This window comes from Castanea sativa, chromosome 11, assembly GCF_040712315.1.
Source record: "Castanea sativa cultivar Marrone di Chiusa Pesio chromosome 11, ASM4071231v1".
Lineage (NCBI taxonomy): Eukaryota > Viridiplantae > Streptophyta > Magnoliopsida > Fagales > Fagaceae > Castanea > Castanea sativa.
In genome coordinates this window covers 53,520,061-53,536,544 of record NC_134023.1, presented here as the reverse complement: position 1 = coordinate 53,536,544, position 16,484 = coordinate 53,520,061, and positions in this window count along the sequence as shown.

Genomic DNA, 16,484 nt, shown 5'->3' with positions numbered 1-16,484 from the left:
TTTGCCAATACGGTAAACTTTCATATATCAAGCCAAAATTTAATTCAAAATTCAAAAGTGAAATTTTAAAAATATGAAATTTTAAATGAGAAAAAAATCTGAAATAATGAATGTTGAAATAATTTTAAATATGCTCCTTCCATCAATAGGCCTACAAATAATTAAATAATCCTAGTATTACTTACAATTTTTTATTGGTAAGTTACGCAGACAAACCTAGTGAGTTTTGAACCCAAAACCTTATTTCCACCTTTCTCTTACAAGAGGAGGAGGCACAATTTGAGCTGGAGTATTCTTATACTTCAATTATAAATAAGTGACACTTTTTTCTTCTTTTAAAGGTAAGAACATGTTTTATCAACACATTACCATAGAGAACTAATTGTAGCAAATTTTGTTTAACTTCATATTCAAAATGGAATAATGAGTCATTATACAAATACCATTAGCAAGTAATAACACTGTTGGTGACATTAACCTTACATCCATAGTTCATAACAATAGGATGGAAACAATCAAACTAAATCTCAACATCATATTTATTTAGTAAGGCTTGAATTTCTCTCTCTTTATCAGGTCAGATTTAGTCTTCTTTTTAAAACTACATTGATTAAAAGCTTCTACCTATCCTCCACAAATTTGCTCCCTAGTTTTCATAGAAAATTAGCAAATATTTAACAGACCCACAAATGAATAACGATAAAATCAGCACTAATGTGCAATAGATGCTCCAGAAATGATATCTCCTTTGCTTTAAATTTTTATTTGTTTAGTTTTTGCCAGCCCACATACTCCTCTTTTGTCACTTGTGTTTTAAAATTTGAATTTTTTCTTTGTTTTGTTTTTGTGAGCCCCGCGTGACTAACAATAAAAACAAGGCATAAATGAACTTTTAGTCCCTACATTTTGACGTTTTTCTCATTTTAGTTCCTACATTTTAATTTTACCACTTTTAATCCCTAATTCAATTAAAGCGTTCCATTTTGGTCTTTTTCGTCAGTCAACCGATGAAAATAGCTGAGTTGGCTGTCGGAAGAATTAAAATATTATAAAAATGCCACATCATCCATGACACGTCAGCATATAAATTTAAAAAATTAATTTATTAATTTTAACTAAATAATAAAAATAAAAACAGAATTAAAAACTAAAATTCAAATTAATTAAGATTGTTCTTCATCATTCTTTAATTGTTCTTCACGTTCTTCCCAAATCAAACCTAGCAACCAAAAAATCAATCCCATCACAAGAACACAAACCCAATAACTCAAACCCAGATCAAACATCAATGAAAACAAGAATACAAACCCAAGAACTCAAACCCAGATCAGACATCAATGAAAACAAGTAGAAAAAACCCAGCAACACCAAACTTTCAAAAACCAAACCCAACCAAATCCGAACCCATAGAACAAATCACAGCCAACTTCCCATCGCTTGCAACTAACAACAGCAACGGCAATCCACAACAGAAACCCCACATCCACCAACAGCAACAACAACCCATCAACACCAACACCAACCCACAACACACAAGACCCACAACGAGCAAAACCCACAACCCCACGACTACCCACAGCCACCCACAACCCCAACGACCCCACACCGGTCTAAAGCCCACCCACCCAAAGCCAATCTTGAAAAGAGAGAAACCCCATCTTAGCGTCGTTCAAGATGCTCTTACCTTGTAGATCGGAGACTTCAGAAACCCCATCTCTTCCTCGCGATGATGGAGATTTACCGAGCCAATCGCGATGACTCCTAGGCGAGCTTCTCGAAGATATCGTAGATGAAGCTGTTCATGATCTTCTTCTCGGCCTTTGCCAGAGCTTTCTCCGCCGCCACTGGCTTCTTCTCCGTTGGCTTCTTCTCTGCCTTTTGTGGGTGCCATTGATTTTTGAGAAAGAGTGAAAATTCTAGAGAGAGATTCGGAATGTGAAAAAGCTTGCAATGAAAAAAATGTGACGAAAAGGTTGGTCAGTTTGTTTGGGAGAGTTTATATAGGGAGGCAGAGTAGGTTCTTATTGGAGGATAGGGTTTGTGTTTGATTTGGGTTTGTGGTTGAGCTGGATTTGTGTTGAGCAATAAGATCGTTGATATCAAATTCTCCCAAACCCAGAAACCCTTGAGCAATAAGATCATTTTGGGATTTTAAATTCCTTCTTTTCTGTTTGTTTTTATGTTCTTTGTGTTTTTAAATTTGAGTTTGTGTTTGGTTATTGGTTGGTTCTGGGTTTGTTTTTGTGTTCTTCGTGTTCTTTGAAATTTGATATCAATGATCTTATCTGTGAATTTGAGCAATAAGATCATTGATAATTATGTTTTTATTTTTATTATTTAGTTAAAATTAATAAATTAATTTTTTAAATATATATGCTGACGTGTCATGGATGATGTGGCATTTTTATAATATTTTAATTCTTCCGGCAGCCAACTCAGCTATTTCCGTCGGTTGACTGACGAAAAAGACCAAAATGGAACGCGTTAATTGAATTAGGGATTAAAAGTGGTAAAATTAAAATGTAGGGCCTAAAATGGAAAAACGTTAAAATATAGGAACTAAAAGTGCATTTACGCCTAAAAACAAATGTTCCAGCCTTTACCCTCTTCTACTGTTCCAACCTCCAACAACTAATATTAAGTATTAACATCAATTTTTTTTTTTCATATTATTACTCTTATTATATTTTATAAATAACTGAACTGATACTTATTATTATTATATTATTATTATTATTATTTGGACTTAAAGATTATATATTAGTTGAAATATGTACTTATAACTTCTTTAAAACCCTTAATAATTTATATAGGTTTTTTTATTAATAATATATATTTTTTATTATAAAATAACGTAACTCCGAAACACTCTGAAACGGTACGCCGAAATAAGCCGGTACCGAAATATTTCGTTCCAATGGACAAACCGAAACGGTATTCATAACATTGACATAAACACCACATCAAAAACCCAATACCCTTATCGTACAAATATGTACACATGTACGTAACATACACATGTATACGTACATGTATGTAATCCACAACCAATCTAAATTATAAGAAGTGAAAAAGCAATCAAAAGAGCCAAAACGATGACGAATCGAGAGGGATAAACCAGCTACAACAAGTGGTAGAGGCTTAGAAGGAAGCTTAAAGACGGGCTGAGCCACCACCACAGCCAACTTCAACTGGCCTGGTGCTGGCTTCTTCACCTGAGACCCGGCGGTGGCAGAGGTGGCTGGCTTAGGCTGGTGAGTAATCAGCTGCAACGGGTCCTCGGTGTCATCATCACCCATTAGCACCTCCTGCCCCATCAGGAAACTCTACCACAACACCCCCCCTGACCCATCGTCACCACCTCCCCCTGACCCATCCTCATCACCTACCTTCCTCTGCTTACACTACACAAGGATATGCTCCCAAAACTCCAAAACTCTATCACAATTCGTGGCTGTTTTTACATTACAGAAATCATCTTTCACCTCTTCTTCAATATCTACTAAAACTTTTTTCAATGATCTTTCCAAGCCATCTTTTATACAAGCAATAGCTCTCCCCTCTAAAAAATCTATTTTTCTACCTCCTTCTATTTTGGAAACCCTCAATTCAAACTCCAAATATTCAGAAGTAAATCATCGAGTCATCGTCTTATAAACCTCAAATCCTAGGCCATCAGGGAAAATCTTCCTAAATATGCAGCCCGGATCACAGGTAGTCTTGTTGCTTTGGCATACTAGACAATCCATTTCAACACTGTTTTGACAAAAAAAAAACTTTATTAGGGTTTTCCAATCCATTGACAAAAGATAGTTTTACCAATCATTTATAGCAACATCATATACATATACATCATAAATTTATCATACACATTGTAAATTATAAATTTAAGAAGAACACTTGGAAAGAACATAGGTCCCTAAAATATGTGGGTACCTATCTACTATTTCTTATTTTATTTTTAATATCACAAATAACCACACCAAGCAAACATAGCAATTTAGTTTCCAAAGCAATCAAATTACATCACATCAATATAAAACCAAAAAAGAAAAAATTACCTGCGGCAATTGCCAAGCACTGGATAGATCCAACCTTGAAGCAGAAAAAATCTGCCCTAACCAAAAATATAAAATAAAATTGAGTCAATTCAACACATACATATAAAAATCCATCTACAGAACAGAGAGATGGGATATATAGTAGATCTTTTTGGAAGAATTCATGAGACAAATACCAATTTCAGAAACTCAATTCTTCCAAAAAGATCCACTATAAAAAAGAGATTCTAGGTTATTTTATAGTAGATCTTTTTGGAAGAATCGAGTTTCTAATATTGGTATTTGTCTCATGAATTCTTCCAAAAAGATCTACTATATCTCCCATCTCTCTGTACATGGATTTTTTATATGTATGTGTTGAATTGACTCTCAATTTTATTTTATTTTTTTGGTTGGGGCAGATTTTTTCTGCTTCAAGGTTGGATATACCCAATGCTTGGCAATTGCCGCAGGTAATTTTTTCTTTTTTGGTTTTATATTGATGTGATGTAATTTGATTTCTTTGGAAACTAAATTGTTGTGTTTGCTTGGTGTGGTTATTTGTGATATTAAAAATAAAATAAGATATAGTAGACAAGTACCCACGTATTTTAGGGACCTATGTTCTTTCCAAGTGTTCTTCTTAAATTTATGATGTACAATGTGTATGATAAATTTATGATGTATATGTAAATGATGTTACTATAAATGATTGGTAAAACTATCTTTTGTCAATGGATTAGAAAACCCTAATAAAGCTTTTTTTGTCAAAACAGTGTTGAAATGGATTGTCTGGTATGCCAAAGCAACAAGACTACCTGTGATCCGGGCTGCATATTTAGGAAGATTTTCCCTGATGCCCTAGGATTTGAGGTTTAAAAGACGATGACTCGATGTTTTACTTCTGAATATTTGGAGTTTGAATTAAGGGTTTTCGACATAGAAGGAGGTAGAAAAATTGATTTTTAGAGGGGAGAGCTATTGCTTGTATACAAGATGGCTTGGAAAGATCATTGAAAAAAGTTTTAGTAGATATTGAAGCGAAGGTGAAAGATGATTTCTGTAATGTAAAAACAACCACGGATTGTGATAGAGTTTTGGGAGCATATCCTTGTGTAGTGTTAGCAGAGGAAGGTAGGTGATGACGATGGGTCAGGGGGTGGGGGTGATGGTGACGATGGGTCAGGGGGTGGGGGTGGTGGTGATGATGGGTCAAGGGGGATGTTGTGGCAGAGTTTCCTGATGGGGCAGGAGGTGCTAAACTGAAGAATAACTTTATAACTTAAAAGTTAAAAATGACAGATCATTGTTCATTGTCCTAATTTCCTATGCCAGGTTAGACATCTAATTCGAAAGACAACCTAGATGACAAAATAGAATTGTAGAATACTATCTTCAAATCATGCACAATGCTGCACCAGCACACTATGTAATTTCTCGCCAAGTTTGTGCAAAAAAAGGGACTTGTATGGAAAAATACAAAGCACATGATGAGAAGTTGAAAACATTCCTAGCAAGGCCTAAATTAAGCCCCTCAACAAATAAGGCAAGTGTCTCACAAGAACCAAAAACTCTCTTTTTTCAATGATGAGGAAACCCCTCAAGGTACGGGCCAGTGGGACACCCTTAAGAGTAAAACCCTAAATGCCTACACACCTCTACTGAGCAGGCATCAGATAAATCGCAAAATGCCTCAGCTAAGAGTCAAACTAATGACTTTTGGGATTTAGTCTAGGCACTCTCCGCTGAGGCATTCTAGGTGGGGGCTCACAAGAACCAAAAACTTCGGAGTTCGAAGCCTTAAATAGACATGCCAAGCCCCATGGCATTTCACCAAGCATTACTTCTACATGTGAAACTTTTTTTTTATTGGTAAGTTGCACACATACCCAATGCGTCTTGAACCCATAACCTCACCCTCCACCTAGAACTTTTAGGTGGAGGAGGTAGGCTCATTGGCGCTTCTACACATGAAACCTTTAAGGCTGCGTTTGGTTGAGTGTAAAATATTTTTCGGGTGTAAAATATTTTCAGGTGAAAATATTTTCGAGAAAGAAAAATAATTTCTAGTGTTTGGTTGCAATTTTAAAATTATATTGGAAAATAATTTGAAGTGTTTGGTAACATTCAGAAAATGTAAATTTTCCACTAATTTCTCACATTTTCTCAGCCATTTTCTCAGCTTCCAAACAAGTTTTATATCAAAATATCCACCAGCACCCACACAGCACCCACAGAAAAATCCACCACCACCCACACACCAGCACCACAACACAAAAACCACCAAAACACCACCACCTACACCAGTGCAACAACAACAACAACAAAATCAGATATCAAAAACCACCAAAACACCCAAAAAATCAGAGATCAAAAGCCACCAAAACGCCACTACCCACGCCACCACAACAGCAACAAAAAAATCAGAGATCAAAGAGAGAAAGATTGAGAGATTAAGGGAAAGAGATCGGTAACGGCGGCCAGATTGGTAACGACGGGAGTGGGTTTGGGTTTGGGCTTGGGACGGTGGTCTCGCGACTCGATCTCGCCGACGCGAGCTCACCGGCGTGGTAGCGATCTCGCGGCTCGATCTCGCCAGCGCGAGCTTGTCGGCACGTCTGGGCTTGGGGCTCGATCTTGTCAGCGCGAGCTCGTTGGCGCCGGCTCGTTGACGCAAGCTCGTCGGCACTTCTCTCTCTCTCTCTCTCTCTCTCTCTCTTCGTTCTTTGTCTCCCTCTCTTCGTGCTCTCTTTCTCTCTGTTTTCAGTCGAAAATGTGATTTGAAGGTAAAATAGAAACGGATTTGATTTTCCATCGTATAAGGGCTATTTTACGGTCAAACTGTAAAATAATTTCAATTGACTAAATTTTCTGTGCCTACCAAACACACGCAAATGCGAAAAATAATTTCTGAAATTGGTTCACCGTTGAACCAAACACAGCCTAAGTCAATGATCTCTACGGTGGAATGCACAACTCAGGTTTTGAAGAAATTAAACGAAAAACTAATTCCTGCAGAATACCAGAGGTCCAGAATCCCTTTCCTAGATATCATATTAAGGAAGAGAATATGGATACCAACGTCAACTCCATGAGGTACTATACGGTTGCGAGAGATAAAATTCAATACCAGAGTAGCAAATTCTTTAGGTACATCTTCCTGCAACAATGTGCAAAATAAGAGTTAAACAACTTTTCAAAAAAAAAGACAAAAAAACAAAAACGAAATTCACCATGAAAAAATATACACAATATATTCTTCCATGTCAGACCAAGGCTAACTATTTTTGTTGGGTCTTCATAATATACAAAATAATCCTTTCTCATGTTACAAAAAATCAATCTTACTTTTTTTATTTCAAAATTATATTTTTGTTTCTCCAACTCTTTCAAAATTATATACTTAAAGACTGCTTGACAATTCCCATATCACTAAACAGCCTTCAAAAATAAATTCCAGCTCAAAAAACTGTTTCTATTCAGAGAATAACATTACAGAAATAAAAATTTCTTCTTCTTTATTTTTTTCTTCAACTTTTTAAGCAGCCATACAGATCACTCAAATCAAAACCAGTCAGATCTAAGCAAATTTCATTTCAACTACATCCTCATAATTAACAAAAAACAGTTCATTCAACCCAAACAGATCTCAACAAATCAAAACCACACAACAAAAATCCAATAAACATGAGCTAAAGTCACAAACTTTGAATTATCACTCAGATCCAAACACGCCGCAACCAAATCGAATACTTATAAAAATAAATAAAAAATCAGAAAAAAAGTGAATACCTTGCTTGTGACCAGCACCTTTGTCAACGGTGTGGCACTGAGCGCACTTGGTTTTGAAGATCTTCTCTTTGACCTTTGGATCGCCAGGTGGAGCTTCAGAAAAACGCCATTTCTCTCTCTCTCTCTCTCTCTCTCTCTCTCTCTCTCTCTCTCTCTCTCTCTCTCTCTCTCTCTCTCTCTCTCAGTTCTTCTACTAGAGGCTGAGAAAGTTGAAGTGAAAAGGAGAGGTTTTAAAAAGCAGAGCTCAAAGAGAGAGAGAGAGAGAGAGTTGCTGAAATTTCTAGGAAAGAGAAGAATATTCGAGAAGAGGTGGCTGAGAAAGGGAGCGTGATGTTTTTTCTTCAATTTTGCTGATGGGTGAGGGAAGCATGGAGGTTCAGAGAGTGGTGGAGGCAAGGGAGACACTGGTTGAAGTGGGAGAGAAAGAGAGAGGAGAGAGTGTTTTACTGAGAAGTGAAGCTAAAATGAAAAGTTGAGGGAGCACACGGATTGCTAGCGTGTCCTGATGAGGTGTCAAAATAAGGAGTCATTGGATTAAATGGATGGCTGGGATTTGTTCAATTGCACTCCGTGCAATACCCTCTCAATCCGTAGGACTTCTACAGAGTTCCTGGCCCTGGCCACACCACCATGTTCTCCTTTTACTTTTTATTTTCCCTTAGGTTTTTAACCATTTTTTTTAAAGATTTTGTAAGTAAAAAAAAAAAAAAACATGTATTTTATTGTAACTTGGGTAAGACCAAGGATATTAAAGAATCAAAGAAACAATCAGTAGTGACTGAATTGGCAGTTTTGTTTAAACACATTTCTACACATTTTAAATAACATTACACACTTTTTCACACACTTTTTCATCCATACGTTTATCAAAAACACTCTAACAACATAACTTAAACTACTCTCCCAAACATCCCTTAAAAAATCAAAGACAAACAATAAGTGGTGATTGAGGCCCGTTTGGTAGAGTATCTTAAACATACATTTTCAGTTTTTAAACAACATTACATGTATTTCTACACACTTTTTCACCCACACGTATTTCAAAAAAACTCAAACAACATTACTCAAACTCCTCTACTAAACAAGCCCTGAGTTGTGCATTTCAAATGAGTCTAACTTGCCTAATTAGGGGAGTATTTGTATTTAATCATTATCTTGTTAGTGGTTTAATTGTCACTTGTACTGATCCAATACATAAAAATTTTCATTCTTGTTAGTATCTTTTAATCTTTCTTTTCAAAATAGTTGTAATCTTTCCGTTCATTTTGTAGAGAAATTGTTTGTTGTACAATTAAATTGTGCGATCACACGACAAAGAAAATTTTGACAAACTTATATGTATATCTCAATTGGCACTTTGTGGGATATTCTAATTGTTCAAATCATTCTTTATATTCATTATACTAAATTCATCATTTTTCACATTATATTGAAGTCACCCAAGAGCCTAAAAAATGATGCCATATTGCTATATTATATACTCCTTAATCTCACAATGAGTGATTTATCTCTTAGAACTACTGAGAGTTAGAGCCCACCAACTAGAGACACATTATCATCTTTAAGGCTGAGCATGGAACCCGCCCAATCCGAAAACTCACCAGACCCAACCCGACCTGAAGGGCTTTGGGCGGGTTAGTTAGAATTTCAAGTCAGGTTCAGGTCTTGCTCTTGTATATTTTTGGTTTTCAGGTTGGACTCAGGTTTAACCCAACCTGCCTAATCTTTTCTTTTTCTTTTAAACACCTTTGAAACTCTACTTTTGAAAAATTAGAATTTGGAAATTATATATTTTTATTTCCTATTACAAATAATAATAATAATTATTATTATTATTATTATAATAAATCAATTCCTATTATAAATTTCCCTCCTATTTCCTTTTTCAATTTGAAACCCGACCTAATCTTCTCATTTAAAACTCTATCATCTTTTATACTTTCCATATTTTTTTTTTCAATTCAAATTTTAAATAAACCTTAAAAGGAAATCTCTTGACAGTAATGAACCAACTTATTTGAGAATAAATGTCAACTTAAATTTGAATTTAAAAGCTTAATTCTAATGGAAAGATTTTATCTATAATCACCTCATTAAAGCTTCTGCAATTTCCAAATTGAATAAGATTCAAACTTAAAATTTAGCATTAACTAACCCAATTATATTTGGAAATGCAATATGAATATACCAATTGAATTGAAATTAACTAATTAATTCCCAACAAAAATCATAGCAAACCTCATATAAAATGTACACAAAAAATTACTGTACTAATTAATTAAGAAAATCACAGAGACATAGAGAATGAAAACTTGTAGGAGCCTAATTTCATAGTGTGCTTTTTCAATTAAGGGATTCCACCTCACGTGAATTTGCAAATTCAAAAAGGCAAAGTCTAAATGAAATGTGCTAGACTAGGAAGTTGACAAAATGATCTAATTAGCATGCTTCCTATTGGGTGTCTTTGAATTTGAAATTTGATTGTTCATTTGAAAGAAATTAAATTAAGGAGATGGTAAATTTTCCTAATGCAAATTCAATATCATTTTTCAAACAACTCATTAAAACCCTATATTTATTTTCCATATTGGTTTTTAATATTCAAATTCCTAAAATGGATGTATAAGGAAAGAAACATGCTTTGTCAACTATAGTCAAGGAGGAAAGAAAGCATAATGAATTATACCCTAAAAAATTATTTTTAAGAGAGAGAGAGAGAGCAGCCCGACAAGAAGAATCCCACAGCCCTAATCATCTTTTAGGCTGACTAAATGCTAAAATATCCAATGGTAAGCAAGTGCCTCCAATAGTAAGTGCATTATTCCTAGTGTTTTTCCAAGGGCTCTGCAAAGGTTCCAAGTGATTTTTTTTTTTTTTTACATGATCTTAAAAAAGATTTCAAGTGGTTCCAAGTGCATCATGCATGTGAGTGAATGTACATAACACATTGTATCAAACTGGTGTGCAATTGGCTATAAAAGGCCTCCAAGTGGCAGTTTTTGCAGAAAACTAAAACTAGAGAGCTAGAAAACACCATTAACCATTTAACCTTTAAAACTTCTCCCCATAAAATTTGCTCTCATTTGTTATATGCAATACATTTTCAATTTTCTATCTTTGTATGATAGCTTAATTTGGTTAAATTGTTACTGAATCGTTGTGACTTGTGACTAATTTTGAGAAGCAAGCATTTATGTGAGATATTCCCTCCATATCCATATCCATGTGATGTGAGGAGGATATAGAAAGAGAATAGAATACTATTCTATTGGTCTAGTTTAGATGAAAGAAGACAAAAGTAAGGTAATTTTAAGAGTGAAGTGTGTGATACAGCCGAACAGTGTTACAAAAAAGGTTAAGGTAGGGAATCGAACATGCTGCCTTCTAATATAGAATCAAACGTACTACCAATGCGCCACGTATTCTCCTGAATTTATTCCCCTTAGTAATATCTAATAAAACCTAGTTCATAAATTTTCTAGATGTCTAAAGTTTTCACCACCAGCAGGAACGGTGGCTCCGTGACCGCTGTCAAAGCGTGTCACCAATGACCGAAACAGCAGGAATGGTGTCTCTGGTAACTAGACTACTGGACCCAGTTGCCAAAGCGGCAACTCTGTTCACAGGACCACCAACATCGATCGTTGGTCCACTAGAATCGGTCCTTAGAGTGGTGGCTACGGCTATCGAAACCTAGAACCAGCCATTGGAGTGTCGACTCCATCCACCAGACTGCCAACACCAATCATCGTAATGGCGGCTCCGTCCACCAGACCAGTGACCTAGTCACTAAATGGGGTAAAGGAAGCCATTGTGTGTTTTTGTAAAATATTTTACCAAATTTTTAAATGTAAAACATTTTACAAATTTTTATGAAGAGTTTTATGGTCAACAATTTATTTATTTATAAATTTGACCACATTTTAACTACAACAAACACCCGAAAATAAAAAATTTAAAAAAATTTATAGAAAATTAGTTAACTCTTTTTTTCTTCTCGTTTATGATTTTATTTTTCAAACTCTCATAAAATTTATAAGAAAAATTGCATGGATTAAACATTTCAGTGGTGTGTTCAATTTAGATGTAGCACTTCTCTAAATTCTTTTTTTTTTTTTTTTTGGTTAAACCAGAGATATCACTCAACTAAGAAAAATAAGCAGATACATCAAAGTCTGAAATGATAAACACCATATAAATCAAAGAGAAAAACATCCAACGGACAAGGGGGGGGAGGAATTATAATACAAAACATCAAAAGCTTGTTGGATTCCTAATCTGGTAAGGGCATCCACACAGCGGTTGGTTTCCCAAAAGTAGTGCGGCACTTTAACTTGAGTAACTTGGGAAATTAGGAGCCTGCAATTAGCCACAATAGCATAATTTACAGCATTAGTATTTCTAGAATTGTTCATCAAGTCAGCAACAACTTTAGCATCCTACTCAATTTCATATTTGTGAAAATGTACAGTAAGATTTTGTCATCCAACGTTTAGACAATAATTATTAATTTTTTACTAGAAGTTTTTATATTACACAAAGGCATCCGAACCCCTCTTTCCGTGTGGGTCTGTTTCTTAAAAAAGAGTTCTTATATTAGTACTATATAACCTTCGTCCCTTGGGAAATTTTTTTAGCTGCATTTGCCATACTACTACATAGCAAACACCGAATTAGGAAAGCAAGAAAGGTCTTTACCAAGAAACCCCTTTCAATATGAATAAAGATTCTCTCCATTTGTTTATAAAATGAAGAAAGTCTATTTCATAATAAACATTTAACAGTTCACAAATATGTAAACATTTGCAAATATAAAAAATCAATATAACGTTACACCATAGTTATTGTATACAATAATGCTCACATTTCTTTTTCTGTCTTTATTAAATTTTGGTTTCACTCAATGGTCATAGATCATCACACTCAAATTGACTGTACATAGAACATGATTTAAGGGTAACGACAAACATGTAAGTGTCTTTGAGTCCCACACAACCTAATGTGAAAGCATGTACCTCAATATAAAAAGAGTGTTAGAGGTATTTTGGAATTCTTGGCTATCATTGCTGTAGTGATGAAATTTACAACATATTTTAAGCAATTCTGAACATGAGGGTTTTATGATTCAATTTTTTTTTTTTTTTTAATGATGAATTTGTTCACTGCTTTCTGTTTCAGATATAGGAATTCAATAATTGTATGATTTCTCAATCTAAAGTATATAGTTAAAACGAACCTCACAATTGCACATCTACATCTACATCAAATTAGTATTTGATAAAATCTTTTCTTATCAAGTAAACGTGACATGAATTCGAATGCTACAATATAAAAAATTAATTAGTGTCTCGGCCAAATAATAAAAAACTATAATTATCGAGTAAAGTAATAGATTCAAAATAATGAAGAGGGAATTAAATTAAACAAAAGAGTTTTAGTAGCTCGCTCGAGTGAACGTAATCCCATTGAAGCAAAGTCACAGTCAAGGAATAGAACTCCCAAAATTGCAAACAAACTTAAAATAACATTTCAAGTAAGCTCACTCCAGTGAATATGTCCTATCTCCCAACCTTGCTTTGAGTTTAAACCTGTTTTTTTTTTGGGCAAAAAACTTTTTTTTTTTTTATTGATTTGCTAATACAACATAATGAAATTCTGATGACCCAAATTTCTACTAACTAAAATAAAGTTTAAAAAATATGTATTTTTAAAAAGTGCATTTAAAACTATTTTAGTAAATAAATATATAGGTTAATGCCTCCCCTATTTTTTAGGCACAACTAGTCGCAAACTCAAGTCATACATGGGAATATGATTCTAAACATATATATACACACACATATATATATATATGCAATTATTTAAAGATGTAGTATAATGTGAAATTTATTCTCTCTAAATTTTATTGTAGATAATTTTTTTCCCTAAAAATTAAACAATTTTTAAAAGTAAATTTTAATTTTTTATCTCTTTATTTTTACAAATATATAATTTTATTATTTTTTATTGATATAATTATTTTTTGAAATGGTCCATATTCTTTTAAATATCATTATTATGTATTATATTTTCCTAATTTGTTTTTGATACAACTAAAATTTTTAAGTTTCAAATTTCTCATTCTCTTAAGGAAATTGTGGGGGGTAAGAATGCGTAAAGACACGTTTGGGCCTTGGGCCTGGTTAGTTGGTATAAGTCTGTTCAATCAAAGTCTTCTGGGCCCACAGGTTAGTCCGCACTATAATGGTCCGAGGAATAGTCCGAGGTAGAGTATCTCCTTGGACAAGCCCAGTAAAGGCCATGGGACTTACTAAAGGGCTTAGAGACTAAATTCTGGATGGTCTGTTGGGTAAAGGCGTGATCCAAGCACCCGTTAGAAGCAGGAACGTGGAAGAAATATCTGAGAAAAAAGCTGCTACTACCGCATTAAAGGCCCTGCATCTACCTCTCTGACCGCATTAATGGAGAAATGACCTCTAAACAGTAGTATTCAGCCTTCCAGCTATTATTTGAAGACTTTAAGAAATTATTATTCAGGCCCATCACTCATTTTGGGTCCGGGTACAAATTGTGCACCTACAAAAATTATCATGATAATCAAGAATTTTCACATAATTACAATTAATATCGCTCAAATAATTGATAGACACATTCAAATATATAGCTTTGTAAATTGTGTTTTGATATAAACTCAAATTCTTACTTCAAAAATAAGGATTAACTTAAAGAAAAATCAAACCAAAACTAGGAGAGAGAGAGAGAGAGAGAGAGAACTTGCGATAGGGAACTCGAAAAACATTACACCAAAACAACCCAAAGTGGAGATATAAAAATTCATCAACCTAAGTAGTAGAGTTGCAAGAAATAATACGAGTGAGAGAGAGAGAGAGAGAGATGACCGAATTGGATTGAAGTGGACCAAATGGACTGAAATAAACCGAAGTTGACTAAAATGGACCTAAGTAGATTAAAATAGACTAAAGTGGTACGAAATGGATCAAATTGGATAGTATGAACCAAAATGCTATGCGAATGTAGCTTAACTAGAATGTAGTAACAATAAATACTAGGCTTCAATTTTAAAATATTATATAGATTGTACTTTTGTTTTTGTCAACTTTTCACTAAGTGAAGTGCCTTTTTTTTTTCTTTATTTATGAAAGTAGATATCTAAATTGAATAGAAATGATGTATAACATAATAGGATAGTTAACACCTCCATACATTTGCCAAAATTGGCTTACAATAAGAATAGTAGGGTATAAATACAATTTTTTTTTTTTCTGTTTATGAGTTTTTAAAATTTAGAGCATTTAATTAATTTTTTCATACAATTTTAAATCTATTAAATTTATATACAATAATGAAAATGACGTGTTATTTTTTCATTGGACCAATGAAACACACATGACTAGCTAATATTTCACAAATGGGCGGGGCTAACAATCCAAACACTATCAAACTTTAAAGTGTAAAATCCAAACACTTTCAAACCCTTATTTAATTATTTTTTTAATTTTCTATTTTTTCCTAGTTACTTTTTTGAACTATTTCTCATTTCTTCACAAACTCTCGTCTCATGTATTACATAGACATGGCAAAACGGGTCAAAATTTTCTAACCCAACCCAACCCAAAAAATACTCGACCCGAACATGATTTTTTTGACCCGAAACAAAAACGGGTTGACCCGTAACCTGACCCGAGTTTTCCGAGTTTTTTGCGAGTCAACCAGACCCGACCCGAACTCGAATCACTTTTTTAATTTTTTTTTTTGGTAAAAAAAAAAGTAAAATTAAAACAATAGTAGTTTAATTGTTTATTGTGAGTTTTAACGAAACAATTGATACATTTACATATGCAAATTAATTAAAAGATAAAAGGTTAAGCATTCTGTAATGAGTAAAGATTTTTAGATATCAAATAACAAAGTACATGCCAAGATAATATAGTTATAGTAGAATTAAAAATATAGATTTATAATTGTAGACATGTGTGAGAAACATTTACAAGTGTAAAAATAGTGAAGCTAAAGTATCAAATTAGCATAAATTATGAATGCTTAGACTTATTTTTTAACAATTTATGTCTAAAATAAACGGCTTTTCAAAATAAATTATGATATTTCCTAGAGTGTGTGTTGCTTAACAATGATATGATATTTATAAAAGAGACCATGTATAAATAAGTAAGCAATTAAATTTTAATTTATATCTCAAATTGAAATAGAGTGCCGACCACAATTGATAATAGATTCTAAAATTAATTTTCAAGATTGTAAATTTCTTATATGTTTTTATTCTTTATCAAATGAGTTATCCAATAAATCATTTGTAATTTTGTTATATATTTTAGAATGTTGATATTGTGTAGAAATAAAATATGTGTATTTGTTTTACTTATGGTTGTGTTATTTTGTTTTAGATATCAATGTTAGGATTTGTATAATTTTAAAATTATTGAATAAGTATTAATAAGTTTAACTGAATTCATTCTTGATATAAGTGGTGAAATTAAAATAATACATTTTACATCAAATAATTTGTTGCATATATTTCCAAATGACAAATGCATGTTTTATTTTTTTTTTTTTTAAAGTCTTGTGAAAAATACGGGTCAACCCGACCTGACCCGACCCGATTGACCCGAAACC